Source organism: Mustela lutreola, chromosome 1, assembly GCF_030435805.1.
Source record: "Mustela lutreola isolate mMusLut2 chromosome 1, mMusLut2.pri, whole genome shotgun sequence".
Taxonomy (NCBI): domain Eukaryota; kingdom Metazoa; phylum Chordata; class Mammalia; order Carnivora; family Mustelidae; genus Mustela; species Mustela lutreola.
Genome location: NC_081290.1, coordinates 187,877,911 through 187,898,534, shown reverse-complemented (window position 1 = coordinate 187,898,534; position 20,624 = coordinate 187,877,911). Strand labels below are relative to the sequence as shown.

The window sequence follows — 20,624 nt, the reverse complement described above, 5'->3', positions numbered from 1 at the left end:
CCTTGGGCCACATGTGGGCAGTTAGCATAGAAATGGCTGTTTCCCCAGTCCGCTTTCCTCTCCTGTGTCCATAAAGAGGGATCTGTAAGTGCAGGCATAGTGGGTGGGAGTGGTGGTGGGGGGCGGTGAGGCTGACCGTGACCCACATGGGCATTCAGCCTTGGAAACTGGGCCCTCAGCTGGCAGGGGCTCTGCCAAGCAACAGGCAAGGTGGGCACCACAGCTCTTTCAGGGACCCCGATGGCCTGGGCTGGGCACTGATTCTCAGAGTGCCAGAACCAGAAGGGGCTTAGCAATTAGCAAGGCTGGCCCCTGTCTGAAGCTTGAATCTCATTGCCGGCTCTCCTGGCAAGCCCATCTCTAGTTTTTAACAGAAACGGTTCAGTATAGTCCAGTCTAGAAAGGAAGGAAAGCGTGGTCCTGGCCTCTCTTTGTCTTTGTATCTTGCCCTGGAGTAGACTCAGGACTAGACGCTCGTTCAGGTTAGGACCTCATTTGGTCTGGCTATCAGGTTCAACCTCTGGGTCTGCCTTTCCCTTCTCTTCATCCTAGACCAGGAGAAAAATACCTAATTAACCCAATTAGAGAGATTCTTTTCCTACTACAGGATCTTGTCCCTCCGGTCATCTCCTGAGTGCCTGCAAAGAAAACAGTCATGTATCTTCTGAATCCACTTTTCCTGATGAGGGTGGGGATGCAGGTCACTAGAGAGAGAGGGATGCGAGATGAAGAAGACAACCTTTCCTATCAAGAAGCAATTGTCCGCTGTGACCCAGAGATCATGTGACCAGAGTGTCCGTGAGAAGGTGGATTCAGGAGCCCTTTTTCTAACAGATGACAGAATGAACCAAGGAGAGGTAGAGGCCTTCCCAGGGTCACACAGTGAATGTGTGATTCTGCAGGAATGGCATCTGTCAGGGATATCTATCTTTGAGTGTGGGCACTGCCCCCAAATCACCTTGGAAGTAGGGGAAAAAGGGAACATGGCCATCCTTTTGCTGTCATTCGGTGAGATTCTCAGCTCCAGGAGTGTAGCCTCCTGGGACTCACAGGAAGCCATCACCTACTATGGGACCCTAGGAAGTTGGAAACATCATGTCTTGCTTTCTGAACCAGAAATACTTCCCATACCCATGTCCTGGTAGCCAAGAGTCCATCGTTTGAATGTTACACCTTTCATTTAATGTGTTTGTTCTTTGCAAAGCAACATAGAGGTGTGAATGAGTTTATCAGAGCTTTTTCTGAGTGCTTCTATCTGGGGATGAGTAGAGAGCACTCGGAATGGAGTGGAGTAAGAGGGAGACCTGGAACCGCAGAAGGATGGGGGAGGGGAGACAGCAAGTGAAAAGGAAGCATCTTCACAGCTACAGTGTTCCCCAGGCCACTGGTCCAGAGCTGGATGTGGCGGTGGTGGGCTGAAGGTGGGAGGGAGCTGGGTGCATGGAATGAGGCTATGGTCCAGGAGCCTTTCCCCTTACAGCCTGACCTGAGCCACCATCGCTGGAATTATTAGGGCAAATGTATTGGCCCCAGTGATTGATTAACTTTCCCATCTGTGTCCTTCCTGGAGATGCCACTTTCTCTACAAGACCCCCTCCCACTTCCACCATGTGATTGACTCCCTGGACAGTCCTTGTCCCCTGTATGCTGCTTCTGCAGAGTTTGCCAGAGTAGGGATGATGCCATAGCCAGGCCCCGGGAGGAGTGAAGTTGCTGTTGTTTCTCATACTTCTGCCTCTCATGCAGTTGTGTAACTATGAGGACCTGTGTAGGTTGTCTGGATTTCAAGGTGTGCATGTGTCCTCTATATCTGAGGGAACGTCCCCAAATGGGTTGGGTGATGGAATGTCCTGCTACCCCCTCAACTCTGAGCAAAGGACAGCTTCCCTGGGTGTCCTCATGTGACCTTGTCATGAACCTCAGCACCCCAGGTGGTCATGCAGGGCATTTTCTCACCCTCTAACCCAGGCCTCCTGTGCTTCACTCATGGCCCTCCCGTCACGTTGCCTTGAGAAAGAGAAGGAGTCCAGGAGTCCTGTAGCAGGAGGGAGAGGAATGCCTTTGAAAATACTGATCCTTCTCAGCTCTAGGGCTGTTGACCAGGAATTTTTTATTTGCCCTTGATTGTCTCATGGTATTTGGATAAAGGTAATATAGCAGAGTAGAAGAGGGAGCTTGTTCAACAACTGGTATCCAAGGAGTGGTGAAGGTTTTCTGAGCCCATGCCATGTACTGGTGAATTAACTTCCTGTATGCACATGTCCATCTCCTCCAGCAAGGGCTGGTAGCAGCGCTTCTGTGAGGTGGTGGTGGAGGCCTGGAGGGAGAGCCCCCAGGTGTGCTCATGATAGAGATGAGCTGCCCGGGGCCCATGGGAATAAATTCGCTGTCAGGGGCCCATGGGAATGCTTGGGGATGAGGTCACAGGATCTGATTTAACCTTTTCTCTATGATCAACCTGGGAGTTGAACCCTGGGAGTTGATTGCTGCAAACAGTGCTCCCCTCCCCCCACAGTATACTATCAGAGAGAGCTGACCCTGGAGCAAGTTCAGTGGAGAGTGACCAGGTGGGGTGGAAGGTAAGAGCTATGTCTCATAAAGAATGGTTGAGGGACATGACAATGTCTAGTCTATAGACCAAAAGACCTACAGGGGCATTATAACCATCTCCCAAGGCCTGTTGTGAGCAAGAGGACACAGTTTTGCTCCACATCCCTGAGAGTAGAAATAGGATGTGTGTAGAAGCCCCCCAAGATGGCCTTGGACCAATGCAAGGAAGAGTATTCTCCAGCTGGAGCTGACCGCGGGGATGTCAGCTCCCTAGGAAGGTGGCAGGTTCCTGGTCATGGAGGAAGGCCATCAAATAGAGATCGGAAAGCTTCTTAACGTGGGTGGAGGAGAGAGCTACATTTGGATTTCCTGGAGACCACTCCAACTTGAGTTGGAGAGTTGGAAAGACGATTTTGAAGGACTCCTCCCAATCCCAAGCTTCTCAATTGCAGGGAGACTTAGGTCACAGATTGTTTAGCTTCCAGACTGGGCTTGGACACAGGCCACCTGCTCTGGCCCTGCTCCGTAGTATGGGGTGGGTAGCAGATTCCCAGAGGTTCCTGGATAGACACAGGGTGAGTCTCAGGGGAATGCATGTTTCTTGTGTGTGAGACAGAGCACTGGGGGTAGAATCATAATGGTTGAGAGATGTAACTAAGTGCGGTTCCCGCGGGAGATTGGAGAATTCCATCACAACTGCCTCCCCAACACACATTCTACTGAATTACTCCAGTACATTCACTTGCTGGGGTCTATGAAGCAAGTACGTGTTCCTGTGAAGTTTAGAGACTATTTATAATGAAAAGATTAGTGAAGCCAGAGAGGCTTGATTTCTTATATGGACTCGGCCAAATCCTGGAAGGATGGCTTTGGACAAATTACTCATACTCTGAGTGGCTTTCATCTGGCAAATGGGACTAATAATTTCTATCTCACAGAACTCTGCTGGAGGCTAAATTAGGTAATACACAGAAGGCAGAGTGTTTAGACCTGATAGGATTCAATAAATAGCAGTTCCAACTTCCCTAGGATCTGGGCTTTCTCATCAGACTGTGTGGCTCTCCCCTCCTAGGTATCCTTTACAGTGATATCCCTGATGCCTGGCATGGTGTGTTCTACATACTAAATCCTTGGCGATGGTTGGAGTGGCAGGTACCCACCTGATGTGAGATGCAGAGCCCTGGGAGCTTTTGCTGACCTATGGCCTGTAGGAGATGGGAAGCAGGCCTGGAGAAGCTCAAGGTCATGGCCTTCCTTCTACAGATATGATGCAAAAGACCACCCCGCAGTGATCGTTGTGGGGGGGGTGTCCAGATGCTAGGAGAGAGAAGGAGGTGGGGGCAGAGGGAGGCTCTCACTGAGGTGACAAGTGGGCTGGGACAAGAACAAAACCCAATGGCCATGCACATCAGCCACCACCATTACTAGGCAGTGCCGAAGTCCCCGTGGCACTTATGGGCACACACCTGCAGACTGACGACATGGTCCCCTGCTCTAGACCCTCATTTCTGCTGACACTGCAGGTGGTAGGGTGCTTAGCAGCAGCTCTCCAGAAATTAACTGGCTCATCATGACACTATGTCCCCTGCTCTGCATTGGTAACTTTGGAAGGGGACGCGTGCCCCAAAACATGGCAGGGGGAGATGAGAGAAATAGAGGTGACCCAGAAAGTCACAGAGAGGATCTTTGGTAACTGCCTCTAGAGCCATTATTTCACTCCTATAATGGTGAATGATCTTGAGTGATCACCTTCAGGTGATCAGGACACATCCCCACATCTGCTCTCTTTGCCCTCAAGAAATTTCCCCATCCTTTCCTTGAGTGCTGTGTCAAAAGACAGAATAATGGTGAATAGTTTGGACAAGGCTGAACTCCTGAGGCTAACGTATTGCTCTGGAGATTTCATAAGTGAGCAGGACACAGCAACGAGTGCAGTTTGGACCTGCAGAGCTGGGTAGAATTCCTTCTCAGAAAGGCCAGGCCTTCAGAGTGGTATTCACAGCCCTTCCTTCACAATACTCTTGGTATGCTTTATCTTTTAGTATCTGCTACATACTGGCAGTTGAACAAATATTTTTTGATTACAAAAATGAGATAATGCATTTTTTTTTTTTTTTTTTTTTTTTGCATCTGCGGTGGGAAAGGCCCTTGTTAGGCACTGTGTTTTGCCTCATTTAGTCCTCTAACAATAGCTGAGAAGCAGATATCATTATCCCATTCTACAGATGAGGGAGTCGAGGCTTGAGACACCTCAAGGTCAAATGGTGTGGCTCCAAAACCCATGCTTCTTCATCACATCATCCTGCCCCTTTACTCTGAAGCTGCAATTAGTTTGTGTCCTGTCCTGTTATATATCTATTTTTTCCCAGATGTAACTTTTCACTTTTTCATTTAGCTTTTCTCATTTTGAGGGCTTGGCTCTGCAAATTCTGCATATGAGAATGTGATTTTTTTTTTCAAGTACTTTGGTAGCCACTGTCAGCGGGTCGTGTGGTTGCAATCAGTAGGCTTTCAATGACCTTTGAGAAATATTAGCATACCTTTACACTTTAATTGTACTTTAAATATATAAATTATTTAACTTCACTGGAATAGCCAAGTATCATCATTCAAGAAGAATAAGGAGAGACTAGGAAGGGTTTGGTAACAGTTTTACCAATTCCAGAATTATTGTAAGTTATTGCTTTTCATAGCTCCAATCTTATCTAGAGCTTGAATAGAACAATGGTTTCTCCAGGGCTTGAGGATGGATGGTGCGCTGGGGGCATTGGGGGAGCTTATGACTGAGAGCCCAGCCCCTTGACTGTGATAGTCTTTAGGGGTCACAAGGGGTACTATTTTCTTGCTTCTAGAGCTGTGCTTATCCAATGGTAGAGGCACTAGCCACATGTGGCCATTAAGGTCTTGAAATATGGCTAGGCTGAATTGGATGTGCCCTAAGTGTAAAATATAAACTGGATTGCAAAGATGCAGTACAAAACATGTAAAAAAACCTTATTAATATTTTTGATGTTATGTGTTAAGATGATATTTTTAAAATATTGGATTTAATAAAACATTATCAATTTCACATATTTCATTTTTTTCTTTTTAAAGTTGGCTGCAAGAAAATTCAACTATATGTAAGGTTCACATTTATGGTTTGCTTTATATTTCTATCAGGCAACATTGTTCTAGAGAATGCCTTAGTTTGTGGTCTTTGATAAATCTTCAAGTTCTTCTTTAATCTTCTAGGTTGCTCTCATATTAAAATCAAAAGTGAAATATAAATTTTTAGGTAAGAGCCTAATTCTTCTGATTTTTATGAAGAAACATGGCAGTCTTTCCCCCATTTAGAAAGTCTCCCAGCTGCTTTATTGACTCCTCCTGCCTAGTACCCCTCTCCAAAAGAAAATAAGGTCTTTGACCTATACTTGCCATTTGTTGAAAATTCAGCTGGTGGTAATTTTATCTATTAACCAAAAAAAGTTACAGGAAAGACTGTAGCACCCTAGAGTGTGAAGGCCAGATTGGTCAAGAAGATAGACTGAAGCATGGTCATGTCCACCTCAAGGCTGGTGGGGCTTAGATGAAGAGCAGATGAAAGTCAGGACAAGAGCCAACCAGACAATGTCTATTGTGGGGTCTGAGGACCCCCAGACATAGTGCTCAGGGGCTTCTAACTCTGGCTGGAGTTCACAGCAGCCATTTGACAGACAGAGATCACAAGTAGGCAGAGAGGCAGGCAGAGATAGAGGAGGAAGCAGGGTCCCTGCTGAGCAGAGAGCCTGATGCGGGGCTCGATCCCAGGACCCTGGGATCATGACCCAAGCCGAAGGCAGAGGCCTTAACCCACTGAGCCACCCAGGGGCCCCAGCTGCTGCCTTTTCATCGAACACAATTTAAGACTCCTCTTTCCTTTTTCCCACCTCTCACTAATTCCTGTCCCCAATACCTTATTTCTAGGCTGAAAGGACAAGAAACTTCTCAGGTAGGTCTTGATTCCTCATGAAAAAAGTCACCTCCTTTTCTCTCTTCAGAGAAGCCTTAGGGTAAGAGTCAGTATTGGCGCTCCATCTTCTGAGTCACCGTGTGCTGCATCAGGCGTGAATCCTCTCTAGGCTGGTGAGAGGTCAGGGTCCCACGAGTGGTCTCCTTTCTTTGGAGCCATGGTTCTATGAGCTGGACTCTTGATCAGGGTGGGAATCCTGATGGACCTTCAATGTGCCATGAATGCAGTCCCCATGGTAGACTCTCCAACTGCTCTTCATCCAAGTGTTGAGAAAATCTTCTCTAATGATTCCCCCTCACTCTGGCTATACACAGGTTATGCGTAGATTTTGTTGCAGGTTATATCTGTCATGCATAAGTTCTGTGTTTATGAAATAATATTTGTTTGTTTTTCAACTTTTTATTATTCAAACATGGGTAGAAGGAAGAGTATAATGAACCCCTGTGAACCATAATTCAGCCTCAACAATTACCAACATATAGCCATTAAAAAAAAAATCTATGTGCTCCACTTCTCCCTGCCCCCTGCTAGACATCATACTATTTCATATGTAAATGCTTCAATTATGTATTTGTAGGAAATTAGGACTCTTTTCTTCTTTAAACATAATCACAATACCATTTTACCATCTGCAAATTAGAACTTTATTTAAGGCTTTATTATTTTTAGTTTTTATGAAAGTAATACATTCTCACTGAAAATATTCAGACAATACAAAAAGGTATAAAGAAGAAAATAAAAATTACTTATAAGCTAATACCCAGACATAATTACTGGTAGCTTTTTGGCATATAGAATTATACATGTTTAGTGTGTATTTTTTATATAGGTTTATATGTGTAAAATCGTGCTTCAAGTGATGTTTGCAATCTTGTTTCATTTTATTTTTTGCTTGGTAAGCATTTAAAAAAGTCGAAGCCAAAAATGCATGCAGAGAAATGCACAAATTATAAGTGTGTAATAGCTCAATAAATTTTCACCGTCATGTAATCCACTACCTTCCATATCAAGAAGCCTGCATCCCAACACCTCTCTCATAGCTCTCTTTGTCACTGACCCTACCCGACATAACCACCATTCTGATTTCCGTCACTATAGAGGAGCGTTACCTGCTTTTGAGTTTTATACAAATAGAATCATATGGCTTTTTTGATTTTTGTGAGTGACCTCTTATGTTTGACATTATATTTTCAAGTTACATTCATGCTGTTGTATATGGCAATAGTTTATCTATTATTTTTTGCTCTGTAGTATTCCACTGTGTGAAATATCACAAATTATTTATACATTTTACTATTGATGTACACTCTCTCCCTCCCTAACCCCAACGTATTGCTATTAGGAATATCTGTTGGTATATGTATGTATGCACTTCTATTAGGTATATCAGGAAAAGACTTGTGGTTGTACAAATCACACTTGTACTGTCAGTCTGTGAGTGTTCCATTTGCTCCACATCCTTGACAATACTTGGTTATTATCAATATAGTGGTAATTTATTGTGGTTTTAATTTACATTTCCATAATGACTAATGAAATGGAGTGACTTTTCATCTGCTTATTGGACACAGAGATATCTTCTTTTGTGAAATAGTTGTTCATCTTTTCCCCATTTTTCTATTTGATTTTCTGTGTTTTTTTCTTATTGATTATAGGAGTCTTTTATATATTCTAGATATTAATTTTTTTGGTCAAACATATATTACTAATATCTTATACCATGTGAGTTGCCTTTTCAATCTTTTAAGGTATTATTTGATAAATAGAAGTTAAAAAAATTTTTTTAAGGGTGCCTGTGGTTGGCTCAGTGGGTTAAAGCCTCTGCCTTCGCTTCAGGTCATGATCCCAGGGTGCTGAGATCAAGCCCCGCATTGGGCTTTCTGCTGCATGGGGAGCCTGCTTCCCCCTCTTTCTCTCTGCCTGCCTCTCTGCCTACTTGTGATCTCTGTCAATTAAATAAATAAAATCTTCAAAAAAAATTTTTTTTAAAAAGATTTTATTTATTTACTTGAGATCGAGAGAGTGAGCACGAGCAGGGACAAGGGGCAGAGAGAGAGGGACAAGCAGACTCTTTACTGACTGGGGACCCTGACATGGGGCTCCATCTGATCCTAGGACTTTGAGATCATGACCTGAGTCAAAGGCAGATGCTTAACCTACTAAGCCACTCAGGTGCCTCTGAAGTTCTACATTTTAATGCAGTTCTCATTATCAATATTTTCCTTTATGATTAGTACATTTTGTACCCTATTTAAGAAATATTTCAAAGCCATTGATATATTCCTCTATGTTCTAGAAACTTTATTGTTTTATCTGTCACTTTTTTGTTTGCAATACATCTAGAACTGACTTTTGTATATGGTATGAGATAGGGATCAAACTTTTATTTCCCCATATGAGTATCCAATTGATTGAGCTCTCACTTTTTTGGCTGTTTATGGTGGGAAGATATATTTGGTACCTGTTACTCCAAGTGGAGACTGAGTGAATTGTTTCTATATATTTTTAATTAGTTTAATATACTTTTAATTAGTTCAGCCTTATTAAGTGCATAGTTCAAATCTTCTACGTCTCTTATATATTTCTTTGTGCTCATTCTATCAGTTACTGAGAAAAATGTAAGAGATTCTTTATTTCTCCTTTCTCCAAATTTTGCTTTTTACATTTTGAGGTCATGTTATGAGATGCATACAAATTTAGAATTTTTATATCTTCCTGGTAGATTGATCCTATTGTCACTAGGAAATGTCTTTTCTTCATCTCTGGTAATTCCTCTTGCCTTTAAGTCTACTTTGTTTGGTATAAGTATAGCCCTACTAGCTTTCTTTCCATTCGTGTTCATAGTATATCTTTGTCTAGTCTTTTACTCCTTCTTTGGTATTATATATAAGACACATCACTTATAAACAACATACAGTTGTTTTCTTTTATCACGATTGTTAAAAAGCAATATAAATATTTTCATATTCTGCATGGTTAAAGTTTTCTAAATCTTTCTAAGCAAAGAAAATTGACATGATATAATAATGGGAAATGTCTCTTTCCCCCAGACACATTTGCTCTTCATATTCTAAGGGTGATAAGCCTGGAGCTGCTTTTATCCTTAATAATGGAGTCATCTGCTCCCTTCAAAGGGTAAATAAAGTTATTTACCCCAGAGTCAAATACTTGCATTCTAGAGTAGAGACTTTGCCATTTCTCTTCCCTGAGAACATTTGTGTGCATTAGAAAGATAAAGTTCTTCTCCTTCTCTCAGGAGCGGAGGAAGGCAGCTGTATGACCATTCCTATATCAACACTCAGATTCACAATTTTGGCTCTCATTACACCACCCTTAAGGGGAAGAATTGGGCATGGGGGACTAATGCAGTTATTGCTTTAAGTAATAATAGTCTGCCCCAATCCAGAAACCTTATATTTGTTTTCAGAATAATATAAATAAATACTAGGTATTAAAAACTTACCTGACCAATTAAAAACTTGTCTGACAGTTTTTGTTTTCCGTAGCATTTATTATATCTACCCTTATGTAATGACTGATATGTTTGGGCTTAAACACATCATCTTTTCTATTTGTATCTTTTCTTATTTGTGATTCTCCTTTCGTCCTCCTTTATTTTCTCCTTCTGAGTTAATTAAGTTTGTTTTATTATTTCTGTTATTGTGTTTGTCGTGTTCTCCTATAAGTCTTTTAGTGGTTGCTCCTGATAATACAACATGCATCTTTGATTTACTACAATAAATGGAAAAATCATTATTCTTACTACTTTTATCCTTTCTGTTAAGAAATTATCGATGTTTTATTGTTACTCATTTGAGTAACAATTGTGTGTGTGTGTGTGTGTGTGTGTGTGTGTGTGTTTCCTGGCTGCTTTAAATGCTTCTCTTGGTTTTGGGTTTTCAACAGTTTTGCTATGATACGCTTAGATACACATTCATTCTGCTTGAGGTTCTCTGGAAATCTGTGGCTTAATGTCTTTCTTCAGTTTTAGAAAATTCACAGCGACTATTCTTCAAGTATTGTTAATGCTGCATTTTTTCTTGGACTCCAGTTCCACATATGTTAGATCTTTTCACCACGTCCCATATGTCTCCTACTCTTTTCTACATTCTCAGCTTTTAAAAATATCCTCTCATCATCGATCTGGTTATTGTCTTCTAATCTATCATTCCAACCTATTCTTTCATTTTTAGTTCCCACCTTGAGTTCCCGCCTTTAGTTCCAACCTCTTCTTCCTATTTTTAGATCTTGAATTTTATTTTGGTTCTTTTTAAAGATTTCAGAGTTTTTTGTTTTTGTTTTTTGCTGAAAAATTTTCCTTTTGATCTATTTCCTTAAAGACACTCATCATGGATACTTTAAAGTCTGTGTCTGAAAACAATATTAGGTTCAGATGTGAATCTGTCCCTATGATCTGCTCTTTTGGTTCTTATTCATTTCATTCTGTGTCCTAGAATGCCTACTCATTCTTTTTTTTAATTGAATGCTGGACACTGTTATGGAAACTGTAATCCCTAGATGATATCTTCTTCCAACTAAGATTTGCTTAGTCAATTAGAATAGGGAAAGATCATCTGTATTTGAAGCTGGGTTCCAATCTCAGTGAAGGTTGGTATATTCCCTACTCACTTTTGCTCTTTGGGGTTAGCCCTTCATGGATCCCAGATGAAATCCTGGAATGTTTACCAGGGCTTCTCTCCTTGGTGATCTTTCATTTTTATCTCCTTAGCACTGTAAGACTATAGTACTAACACACCTATTTTTTAAAAGTATAATTTCTATTTATCCTCTGCCTCCCCCTGCCCACCCCCACCCCCCACCCCCAGCCCTGCCAAAGCACAGATTTTCTTCAGTCCTTAAAGGACCAGCTTTCTTACATGGGTTTTGGCAGAGGCCATGGGGCAGTGCCCTTAGGTCTAAATTGGATGGGAGTGTTCAGGTCTTCCAGGCTTCCTGAGAATGATTCCTGACTACGTTGCTGTGGATGGCACAATTCACACACAGTAATGTAGTTTCACATAGTCATGCAGTTTCACATACAATTTGGGAAGCATGTAGGTGTCAAAGAGTATTGCTTGGAAATGTCCCTGACAGCTGTAGTCTGTACTGTTTTTGAGTGATGAACCTCATAATGGCCTTGTCCTTGGGCACACATAGGGTACTCTTAGTGCATGCAGCTTATGGGCTGCATATGGCCGTGGCTTGTGAGCACCACCGTTATTATTTCTCTTCATGGTCCACGTCAGGATGAAGATCCTGTTAGGAAGGGGCTGTGACACACTCAGCCTCAGTCCCCCTCTGGCATCTTGGAAGTGAGGACCTGAGAGCTCAAAGCTCTTTTTAATTTCCCAGTCTCATAACCACCTTTTGGTTAGGCTTTTCAGCTCCTGGGCTGTTGCTTATAGATCACAAATGCCTTATGGGAAATTGGCACTAAATGCTAGTCTCACTTCTTTGATCTTCCCTTCTTTCTAGGATCTCAACCTTTATATCCTGGATGCCTTGGTGGCTCTGAACTCCAATTTATGTCTCTTCAGCCTCATGAGACTGTCAAAAGCTCTGTTAGCTTCACGGTGTCTTAGCTACTACTTTATGCTTGTCTTCTTAGTCTCTGCTTGTCTTCTCAGCCTCCAAGCTACTGCATATGAATCAGTGAATGCCTCAAGGGAAAGGTAGTCATGAATATAGGGTGCTTCGCAATTCATTTCCCTTCTTTTTGGGATTTTGGCACAGAAGTCCTGGCTGCCTTGGTAGCTCTCTGATGATTTTTAAAGAGTCTTCTTTGTTTTTGTTTTTGTTTTTGTTTATAAAAGTTTTTAATAGGAGAAATTTGTCTGATACAAGCCAGTCTGACACAGGTAAGGACAGAAATCTTGTCACCTGCTTTTATGAAGGACTTTTGTGGCCGCTACTTTGTGCTAGACTGGAGATTAAGTAGAAAAGGAATCAAACACATGTGAGGGAGAAGAGTCACAAAAGGATTAAGTTAGATGACATCCGAAAGACTCAGCGTTGCCACAGTCCATCTTGTTCCTCAGAGTAGTAATTAGATGTTGGTCATGTTGCGGGGTTGGAAGGAACCTGGAGGCTGTTTTCAGATATCTGAAGGACTCTGCTGTGGCCTTGGCAATGACTGGGGGCTGGAATGGGGAGTGGATCAGGGGACCGAGGGCCAAGGGTACAAATAGAATCTGAGAAGATACAGATTTTGGCTTGATTAAAAGGAATGATTTCTAACAAATATTGTTTAGAATGAGGATCACTAGGGACTAACACCTTCCCCAACCACGAATGGCCAATCTGGGACGGGGTTCTGTAAACAAATTAAAATACTGGATGTGGGATGGGCTAGATGGCCTACTCTGTGTTGCGTCTGATCACAGTAGGTGAGGAACTCAATAAATGTTGAATGAACACATGATCTACAAAGTCCCAGAAAATGCTGAAATGCCATGATTTCCGAAATGAGGAAATCAGGATGGTGTGACACGAAGTACATAGGACTAAAACACTGTTCCCAGAGCAGTTCAGGAGAGGGATCAGGGAGAATGCCATAATTTCTATTTTCCCCTCTTATAACCTCAACCTTTACCTAGACCTGTACGTTTTGGTTCAACTTCCCATGCCAAGCCAGGCCCCGGCCTATGGCATCAGGACCTAGGGGAGGTGTGGACGGATGTAGGGAAGGAGCACTTTCCGTGGCCGTGGGCACGCCTGCTTCATGCTCTCCTAGGGGCTGCAGGTACAGGTTTTGCAGAGCTTGGCATCCTGCCCTCCGGAGACAGTCCCGGTCTCCCCTGGGAACGCTGCCAGCCAGGAGGTCATGTCCTGGCTGGGCTTCTCCTCCCTCCTTTCTGCCGCATTTTCTTAGCCTGAGCTGGGGCTGCAACCCCTTCCTCGTTGCAGGCTGGAACAGGCTAATCAGTGCCCCTAGCTTGGGGAGCTCAAGTTGGGCACCCTCCCCCACCCCCATCCCCACGCAGGGCTGAGAGTACTGTTCGGACCAGCCAAGTCCTGCAAATGGTGCTACTAAATATTTCATTCAGGCTTAACAACTCAATCTGCCTGCCATTATCCTGAGGGCCCCCGCAGCCCCCAGCCCCTTTCTGATTAACAAAGTAGCCGGCCGGGAAGATCTGCAGAAGCCGTCATTGAAGGCTGCGTTAGCGGCTGCTCCGGGCAGGCGGGAGGAGCGCAGCATTAAGCAGGGAGCATCGATTGCAGCATTAGCTAGCTTTTTACATTCCCAGGCAGACAATGCAAGTACCTTCAATTATCTTCAAAGCAACTGAAGGGAAGGAAATTGGTCTTAGATGTGGTAAATAGACTCCACAAAGTCCGCTGAAGCATGCAAAGATGTGCACGCCAGGGGACCCGGAGGTCTAGCAGCCAAGCCCGCTCCATGTTTGTTCAAAATTTGGATAGCCATTGTAGGGGTTCCACTCCTCTGTCCCCCAGTGCCTGGGGGAACATGAAGTGGCTGGGCTCTCAAACGCCAAGGCAGCTGCCGGGAGGTGAGGGGGCAAGACAGCATTGAGCTTGGGATCAGAGAGACTTAGCTTTCAACTGTAGCTCTACCGATGTGTGACCTTGGTCAAGTGGCCTAACCTCTCTGAGCCTCCTTTTCCTCATTAGCGAAATGGGACTAATAAGATCTACCTTAGAAAGGTTTGATCCTGGCTTCAGGGCTCTGTCCTCTGCATGCTGGCCCTTCTTCTATGACCTCAAACTATCCTGTGCTCCTCTTGGTTCCAGGGCTTATCACACTGCTGTGATGATTAGTTTTTGTGTCTGTCCTTCCTATAGACTAGCAGTCGTTAACAATTTTTTAAGGAAGGGATCATGACCTCGTGAAGATGCTGGTGAAAACCATGGGCCCTCTCCCTGTAGAAAATCATGTGAACATAATTTGCCTCTAATTTCCAGGAACTCCTGGAAGCTAGGCTAGAATCCCTATGCCAGTGTTTACACAGTGCCTGGCACATGCATCGTAATCAGAATATGCCGTTGACTGCTTGAATCATTTTAGAGATGCTTTCCCACCCCTATAATTCTGGAATGCCATTCTATCCAAGAAATATTCATTTGGTGAACACTTTGTCTGTTGAAGGCCCTAGACTGGGTTTTGTGGAGAATTCAAGGATGTAAGTCCTGCCCACAGATGGGGAATCAGACAGGAACACATATGCCAGTGACTCCAGGGGTACGATTCAGCCCATCCGAAAGCTCCCTCTCCTATCCAGGCAGACAATATACATGCATCAGACAGCTCCGGGGAAGGACTTTGTTCCTTTCCCTCGCAACCCTGACCTTGGAGACCCACAAGATAGCCTGCTAGAGACAGATTGCTAGAGAAGAGGCAGTAGAGTGCACATGATAGAGACCTGGTGGCAAGTGGGGAAGGTGGCACTTTGAGAAGACCATCAGGAGCCTGGTCTAGAAGCAATGTCACCGCTCCGTGCTGGGGCAGAGAGCTAAGGACCTGGCAGCCAGCACCTGCTTGTTACTGTCCGGTACTCCCGCTGGGTTAATCGATTCAGTGAGGACATCATTATGCAAAGGCAATTTGCATAACTCTGCCAAGCCTCTGATTGCAGGGCATTCAAGGGCCTGTTGGGGAGAGCTGGCAAGAGAGCATCCCTTTGTCCTTCTCAGACCATAAGGCGGGTGTGGTCCGAAACGCTGGGTCCCAGCTCCAGGAGAGCTGGATCCCTGGTTGAGTCAAAACAAGTGTACTGGGGCTTCCTGCAGGCTCATTTCAGGGGAGTCAGCCCATTCTCACCCACAGCCTGTTGCATTATCTTTGCTCTTAACAACTTCACTTTTAAATAAAACCCCTTGTGGACGTTTTTAAGGAGTTAAATAAGAGCCTGGGATGGCTCCTGTTGGGGCTGTTTGGATTTGAAAAGAAAATACTGAGATGTAAAGATATCAATATTTAATTGTCTCTTGAAGCCTGGGTTTTCAAGCAAGCGGCAGGGAGCCAAGAGTCTCCTCTGTGAGTGTGTGTGCACGCGAGCACGTGTGCACACGCACAAGCATGCTTATGTACATATGTGCATGCGTATATATGAGGAGCGCGTATGTGTTTGCATTTAATAGAGGATTCTCCAGCAGTGTTGTACATGTTCACTTTCTATTCCATTTTACCTTTGCTCTCCACCACCCAAGAGATAATAAAGAACAGGGCATGAATTCTGTTTTAGTTCAATTTAATTCAACAAGCAAATGTAGAACACTTGTCTGGACCCTTCTCACCTTTAATGCGTTTGCTGTTCAGTAAGTGGGTAGGTCCTCTACCCAAATCGCCATGCTACCCATTAGACAGACTGGAATAAATTGCCCGAAGATAGGCGATCATTGAAACTGACATGCAGGGTGGCTACTCTGTCCTTGGAAGGAGGCTTACTGGAGGGGCTCACCCAGCCAGAGCCCATCTTTGTGTGCCTTGCATAGCTCTCAGAACATGACAGATGCTCAATAAATCTGTGTTGAATGGTTGTTGGATTCCTTAAACATTCCCTCTAGCTCTGTGGTCATTTCTGCCCACACTGCCTCCCCCAAATGCTTGGCAGTTTCCAAGAAAAAGATAAATACAACACAGAGGAAGAAGAGAGACCCAGAGTAGTTAAGGGGGCCCTGGGAATTGCAGAAAGTTGGAGCGGGAGGGACTGAATCTAGATGTAGAGTCATTCTCCCTATTTCAGAGCACCAGCAGTAGGACTTGGTTAAGACGCTAGGAGACGCTCCTGGTCTCCCGATGAGGGGAGTTGATGAGGGGCCCACCCCAGGACCCTTTCAGGAAAGGAGAGCTGTGGGGATTCTCAGAGGCAAGGTCAAGGTCAAGGTCACCTCTTTATTTCCTCCCATTGAGGGGTCATTTTCTAACATTCCCATCGTGGAAGGGCTGGAAATGATATTGGTCAGGGCCCTCCAGGATTTTCATGTGGCATCAGTGGGGAACAAAATGGCATGAACAGTAGAAACAAAAAACCCACTAATTGATTAACCATACATTCATTGAGCTGGGGACCATATTAGTTTTTTTGGTTTTTTCCCCTGGAGGATTCCAGAAACCCCAGGGAGATGTCAGACAGGCCTGGGTTAGAAGAAGTTAGAACAAGGTACTATGTTGTACCTGGGTCTAGGTTCCAGATATGAGATAATACAAAATAAAATGCAACTGAGGTCCTCCCCACCCTCCCCCTGGCTTCTTTTATGTTATAGAAACTATGCAAGGTACACAGAGATAGGCTCTGGCTGGGTGAGCTCCTCCAGTAAGCCAGCTTCTGAAGACAAAGTAGCCACCCCACAGGTCACCAATCTCCCAGCATACCCAGAGGAGAAGGAAGGAACTGGAGTTTCAGAAATGGCATAGGTGAGCAAGAGGCTACCATAGGATCTTGGATCCTCCAGCTATGAATATTGAGATTAGAAGAAAGGTAGGGAGAGGTGGCAAGATGGCTCCTCAGAGCCAACTCCAACCCAACTCCATGGAGCACCATAGACAATATGGGAAGAGCAAGCACTACCCTTGTGCTCCAGATGTTTTCACTCACACAGAGCTGATCAGAGCTCTCTGGTATTGGGAAACACAGAAGATTGGAAAAACTGTCAAGAAGCCATTTATACCATTCCACCTCTTCAGGGCAAGTCAACACCAAGGCACGTCATGTGGCTGACCACCAAGATTTTACAATGTTCCTCAATGGTGTTGATGCTTCATCCTCCAGGGACTCCTGCTTTAGTAAGGTCTCTCTTGTGATACATAAAAGACACTGGGCCCATCTGCACAGGGATGAGGAGCTAAGACTCAGTATCTTTATATCAGGGGTTCTCAATTCTTGATCTTTCTAGGTCACAGCCTTCTTGCAGAATCTGTTAAAAGCCATGAGTTGTCTTCCTCCTCAAAATGCATATACATACCCAGATAATTTGGTTCTAAATTTTCAGAGCATTTATGGACCCCAGAGAACTCATCAACAGATCCCATTGATAAGATACCTGCCTCAGAAGAACATCTCCGAGCTTTTAGGACAATCTAATAATGTTCTTGAATAGTATCTTGCAGTTTGCAGAGCACTTTTGCCATGAATTGTGTTAATCTTCACAGTGAGGTAGAATTATTATATTGTCCTTATTCTGCATATAAAGAAATAGAACTTCAAAAGGATTATGTCACTTTCTCATAGCTGGTGGAAGGTGAACTCAAAACTGGAGTAAGTTCTCTATCCTGTGTTCCCACAAACATTCACCGGGCCATGATAAGACTTGGGGGTCTGGCTCTGAGAAGGGCCAGAAACTCCCTGGGACAGGAGAGGAGACAAGGAAGGGCACTGATCTTCAGGAGCCAAGACTATTTTCTCAGTTAAAGATTGCACCTGACATTCTTGAAGCATGTTTTTCACTCCTCATGACACCAGGGATGAACCCAGGAGGTGCAGGATTCTAGGACCTGAGGTGACTCACGAGTTCATTTATCCTGCTCTGTCTCCCAGACCCACAAATCCCTGTCGAAGACAATATCTCTCCCATCTCCATACCCTCTGCATCTGTGTGGTCACCTAAACTATGCCCCAATGACCTTTAAAGTTTCCTCTGGAGATTAATAGGAGCTCCCCTTGCCTGATGTTATAAACCTGTAGCCTGGCAGAGGGTAGGTAGTGACATTAGAACAACTTTCTCTTTAATTCCCTTCTATAGATTTCCAAGGGATTTTTAATAATACCATTTGTTCAATTCAATTCTAATGAATATGGATTAATTTTCTGCATTATAGCTATTGATCTTTGGCCATTGATCTGAGGAGGGAGTGTTACTGGTTATAAATCCGTCCATTCTGATTGGGGGCTCCCTGGGGGCAGAGATGGGGAGGCAGAAGTAGCAAAAGATGGAAAGCTAGAGGGGTAGGTTAGTTCCAGAAGAGTGAGACTGGGGAGATGATTGTGGGGGGACAGAGGTGGAGGGGTGAAGACCCTGTGGATCACCTTGTGCTCTATCCCAGTAATCCCATTTACTCTCCTCCAGCCACACCCCATGGTTTCCCATTTCTGGGCCTTTGCTTAGGTCATACTTCCTGCCTGTAATGCCTTCCTCTTTCTCTTCTCCCAGCTCAAATTCTACCTACCTTTTTTATCTTTCCTTTCTTTTCTTCCTCTCTCCATTCCTTCCTTCCTTCCTTAGCTTTATTTTTATTTACATAATTTCTACACCCAAGACGGGGTCAAACTCATGACCCCAAGATCAAGAGTCACATGCTTCTTTGACTGAACCAGCCAGGTACCCCCTACCTACATTTTCAAACTCAAATTTAATGCCATATTTTTCAAGAAGCTTTTTCTGGTTCTCTCCCCACCTATTGCTAATTGGAATTTCTGTCTTTTATGTTCCCACACTGCTTTATCTCTTAGGGTACCTAACACTTTGTGTTATGTGCATCTCTTAATTTCTGGATTGTAAACTCCATGAAAGCAAGCACACCAACAAAACCCAGTCTTGTTATTACCATGAGCCCAGAATCTAGCACGGTGTTGACTCATTTAAATACTTGTTGAATTGATAAGAAGTTTGAGACCACAGAGGTTAGGCTTATTTAAAAGCTCTTCCTTCTGTTCTTGATGGTCTTTATATAAGGGAGCCCCATGTTCTACCTTTGTTTAATTCCATCCCACCATTCACTGTTTTGTAATAAAATGGAATAGATTAAGGTTAAGGTTGTTGCCTTAGTCCATTTGGGCTTATATAGAACACCATAGACAGAACAGCCTATAAACAACAGAAGTTTACTTCTCACAGATCTGCAGGCTGACAGTCTAAGATCAGGGTGCTGGCATGGTTGGGTTCTGGTGAGAGACCTCTTCTGGGTGGCACACTGTCGACTTCTCACTAGCCTCTTTCCTAAGGGTACTAATCCCATTCCTGAGGGCACACAAAGGGTACTGTTAGTGGCAGCATATGGGCTGCATATGGCCGTGGCTTTTGGGCACCACCTTTTTTAAAATTCCTCTTCCTGCAGAAGCTTCAGCTGAATAACTGGGACAGGGAGTCAGGGGCACAGCAGAAATCCCAGTATCACAAAACAGAGTTTGGAAGGAAGGGATCAACCTGGAAAGACCATCGCTGTGGTTCATTCACAAAGGCTACTCCGTTAGGTACTCAGCATCCCTACACTCCTTTCTACACAGATGAGAACTTCCTACACCCATGAAAAAATGTGTCCTTTCATCTAACAAGATGCAGACATCTTTTGTACAAAGAGAGACATTCTTGTTCTCTCCTCAAGATGAAGAGAAGCAAAATTTCTACAGTCATTGTCTCCATCTTTGGGACACATTCCTATTTCCCATTACTGGCTCATGTGGGTTACTGTGCTCAGAGGGTTTCATCATCTTAGAATCTTCTTCCTCAGAGAGTAAATTGCAAAGTTAATCTCCCCATAATTTGTGTAATAAAGGAAGGAGGACAGAAAAGGAAACAATACACACACATACATACAAAGAAGAAAACATGCATAATTGCGATAGCCCTTGTTTGTGTAACTGGTCATAAAAGACAGATATATGTATGTATAAAATATATAAAAATGATATATTACATATATAAGTTATATATAATTGTATATTATACATAAAATTAAATGTGTGGATATATGCATATGTATATATGTGTATATGTATGTGTATATATACACATATGTGTATATAGATACAAATGTGTGTGTGTATATATAATATATATATATATTATATATAAAATCTTCCTTTGTCTACTATCTGTTCCATGTTTTTGAGTTTTCATTATCCTCATGCAGGATATCCTCTGGTTGGTGTTTTTTACCTGGTAGAGTGGTGGAATGACCCAAATCTTCATTCTTGAAGAGTCTGAATCCTTAGAGATTCTGTGTATTTTTTTGATTACTGTGATTCTCCATTAATATTTACGATTAGGCACAAAAATAGTAAGGCATGCCCCAAAGAATCCCCTAGGCTCCAAACATTGTCTTCTCTGCAATTGAATTTCCTCGTGGTCTTAATCACCCCAGCTAGTGGAGTAATTCCTCTTTTCCTACCTGCTGCTTCAGTGG

General features: G+C 43.5%; 1 pseudogene; it reads right to left on the bottom strand.

The window, feature by feature from the left end:
- Positions 1 to 11,414: 11,414 nt before the first annotated feature.
- Positions 11,415 to 11,775, bottom strand: LOC131829107 (small ribosomal subunit protein eS26-like; annotated as a pseudogene).
- Positions 11,776 to 20,624: the final 8,849 nt, after the last annotated feature.